The sequence below is a fragment of the Oryzias melastigma genome, unplaced genomic scaffold (genome assembly GCF_002922805.2).
Source record: "Oryzias melastigma strain HK-1 unplaced genomic scaffold, ASM292280v2 sc00360, whole genome shotgun sequence".
Lineage (NCBI taxonomy): Eukaryota > Metazoa > Chordata > Actinopteri > Beloniformes > Adrianichthyidae > Oryzias > Oryzias melastigma.
This window is the reverse complement of record NW_023416958.1, coordinates 79,093-82,897: the sequence shown is the minus strand read 5'-3', so window position 1 is coordinate 82,897 and position 3,805 is coordinate 79,093. Positions and strand designations below refer to the sequence as shown.

General features: G+C 35.1%; 1 long non-coding RNA gene across 1 annotated transcript; it reads left to right on the top strand.

Moving 5' to 3' along the window:
- Window positions 1-410: 410 nt before the first annotated feature.
- On the top strand, window positions 411-1,002 carry LOC112141300. Its single transcript, XR_002918353.2, has 3 exons — window positions 411-474; window positions 558-680; window positions 875-1,002. It is a non-coding gene; the product is annotated as an uncharacterized LOC112141300 (long non-coding RNA).
- Window positions 1,003-3,805: the final 2,803 nt, after the last annotated feature.

The window sequence follows — 3,805 nt, the reverse complement described above, 5'->3', positions numbered from 1 at the left end:
CTCAGCTTCCTTCTGTTTGGAGGTTCATGTCCAGTAGAGGTTTTAGGTACAGAGAAAAAGGTTGTTGTTTGTTTGTCAAAGTGAGTGAATGAGTGAAATGCTGCTCCATCATGGAGAGTTTGCCGCTGCAGCTCCATGTCTCCATCTGGTGGAGGGAGAGCAGAAGTGCAGCAGCTGATGTTCAGCAGCTTCCTCTGTCCCACACTGCTGTCTGACTGCATTCACCTGAACCTGAGAGGAAACACAAGAGAAGAGCCCATCAGTGGAGGAGCAGCTGATCTGTTAGTGAAGGAGGATCAGAGCTGATGATGATGAGGGTTTCCTCTGCAGATGAAGGGAGGAGGTGTGTGTGAGCTGATCCAGTGGATCCAGTCAATCCAGCAGCATGGATAAGTGTGAGGACACACAGGAGGGAGCCCCTCCCTCTAAAAGCACTCTGTGTGGGGAAGATGAGAGCCAGAGCAAAGCTCAGAGGTGAGATGAACATCTCTAACTGTCCAGGACTCTTCTCCATGTCAGAGCTCAGCACTCACACCAGCAACCACCATTCTTCACAGGAACCAACATGGACCTGGATATGGACCTGGATATGGATCTGGATCCAGCTGTGTGTCATTCAGGAGTGACGACTCAAAGCATCATAGCCCTGACTTCAAAACCATGAGTTCAGGAGTGGAACAGTAAGTGTTTGTCAAAAACATACTATAAATGTAACTGAAATAAATGTATACAGTGTCACTCAGTTGTCAGAACAATTTTAATAGATGAGTCTGTTCATGATCTGAGTTCAATAGTTTAAACATGAAAAATAATCTGATGAACCTCCATAACAAAATAAGTTAGTTTTTAATTTAACAAACGTTTTTCTTCTGAGGTTCCAACAGAGATCTGGATCTGGATCTGGATCTGGATCCAGCTGTGTGTCCAACAGGAGTGACAGATCAAAGCATTTGCCTCTTCACTTCAAGTCCGTCAGTTCAGCAGTGGAGCAGTAAGTGTTTGTCAGAGTTAAAGGAGTCTAAATAATAGTTCAGATGATCAATAGTTTTCAGATGAATGACTTGAGTTCTGGTTCAGTTCTTGATCTCTCTGATCAGACTCTCTTGAATCATCATGTGTGATCAGATCTTTTCAGTTGATCTTCTGAGAGTCTCTGAGATCAGATATGTTGGAGAAACTTTAAACAGAAATAAATCTTTCTACATTTTCTGATCTGGACAAATGTTTGGATCAGAAAAGAAACTGTTTTGTCAAATATGTTAATGATAGTTTTTTATAATGTTAATTCTGACTGACAATCATCCAATACATCTCTGAGTCCTCTATTTAGGTCCACAAAAACCAGAGCTAATGTTTAATGATCATTTAGCAATAAAGGAATTTACCTCCAATGATGTCATTATAATGTAGAAATTAAAGTGATTAACTCTTGATTCATTTTGTTCAACTACCAGCTGAGATATATTCTATAGAATCTTTTAACAATGTCTCTCTGATGTTCTTCATAAATGTGTAAAAACTTTATTAATTCATTCAGGTCAGCTGACCCTCCAGAGGTCATTATTATTACAGCAACATCTGTTTCTTCTGTTTTAAAGAATCTTTTAATAAACTGGATACATTCAGGATCAACAATTCAATTACAGCCTTTAATGATGTAAATGAAATATCTAGATTTATATAAGTTACTGTTACTCTGTTAACTAAAGTTTTCTGATCGTTTGTTGATTTGCTTGTTTTTTGTTGTTTCTGCTTTTCAAGATTCAAGAAAAAAATGTTTTTTTTCACGTCCTTGATCCAGTGAGCATGAGATTTTACCTTTATCTTTTTAAAGTATTAAATGTCAAATTGGTTGAATGAATATTTGTATGTAAAAACAAATTATGATAAATGTTTTTGCCCTGAAAGATAAACATAGCCTGGATTGGTGGTTAAAATTATACTCTATGTGGTGAAAAAACACATTTAATGTTTCTTTTATTGATTTTATTTTCTTTTTAATTAGAAACAATTTCTGCAAATCAACAACTTTGTTTCATTGAATCTTCATCACCTGTTTAAAAAGATCGACTAATATTTTAGACTTTTTTACATAAAGTTTCTTGTACTATCATTTTATTTTGAAAATAGACTTCCCTAAACCAAAACCTTAAAAATACAAACCTCGGCCCCATTCACACTGATCCATAAAATATTGTCTGAAAAAGGTTGAGGACCACTGATTTAAATCAATACACTAATATGTTTGTTATTGTGAGCAGAGAGGAATGAATGAATGAACGAATTAAATTTTTTTTTTCAAGTAATCAGGTCATAATACATAAAATTGACACATAATCAATTGCAAATAGATTGCTTGAAAGGGAGTGGAGGAAGTGAATTTATATGATCCCACCTCTGTTCGACTTTACCATTTTCTTTACAAGAATCAACATCCGGTTCAGGATTTATGATCAAATATTTATATCCTACAATCATAGATTTAGATTATTGATGATCAGTGATGTAATCAATTTTTAAACATCCACAGTATATTTTTTTATTGGACTTGTTTTAGATTCACATCAAAAACGAGTCATTTACATTAATCAGTAATAAAAATCTAAATATACTCAGACAATTATAAAAAAATAATCTACACTAACCAATACCAAACTTCAGAAGCGCATTTAGAGAAAAGTCCATTTCCATTACAGTTTTGTGAAAAATGTCCATCCATTTCACTAAGCCAAAAACTTTTTTCAAAAAATGTGAGTTTTTTTTTTTTTTAGAAATTGTAATTCCATTAAAGATAACTAATTATCAAAAATCAAATTTGCGAAATGTCAGAGTTAATTTGAAAGCAGTTGGGGTTTGGGGGAAATAAAGGGAGGGGGCGGTTCACTCAGGGGTTTGAGGAGCGCAGCTCCACTAATAAGTAAAAGAATTGACCAAAAACAACTTTTGTGGAGTGTTTTCTTCTATTGCTTCTGTTGTTAACCACAAAATAAAGAATCTTAAAACAGGTAAAGTCTCACTGAAAAATGAACATATATTTTTAAGATGTTTTAATTTTTAATTCTTTGTAAAGGCTAGTGTTATTTCAAAAAATGTCATCACCATAAAATGCAATTTTCAATCAGCTCACAAGTGAGTTGTGCTATTTTTAGAAGAGACCTGCGGGCGACTTATGTGGTGCTTGAGGGAGACCTGGCGCCCGCGGACGCCGTGTTGGTGACCCCTGTTCCAGACCCCCTGCACCAATCAATGCAAATGACTTCCCCCAATGATAATCATTAATTATCATCAGAAAAAATACATCAACTACTTTAGTCAATTGAAAAATATCCAAAATACATTCATTTAAAAAAAGAACATTTGTGCAGATTGTTTTAATTAAAGATCAGTCTTAAATCACACTTTAGGAGAAAGAGAAAAAATAAGTTCAGATTGTTTCCATTGAAATAATAAAAACAGTGATAGATCACAGTTTAGGAAACCAAGTGTAGCGACAGGATCAAGGCCAAAGTAATCCTTCTTCTGCTGCTGTTTTACAGCTGTGAATGGAGTTCATGAGTTCTCCTCATTGTTATGACTGCAGACTTTGTTTGTCGGGTCCATTGTCCTTCAGCTGATATCTTATCAAGTTAATTGTGCTCAAGTTATCTGCAGGTCAGCTGAAAATCAGGTCAAAGTTCATCTTCAGAAGTGGTAAATTCTAGGCGTCGTTTTCTTGAAATCACATTTCACACTTATTTTGCTTCAAATAAAAGCTCAGATGTTCATAATTGTCAAAAACTCCGAAGGGTTCTTTTTGTTTTTTTTT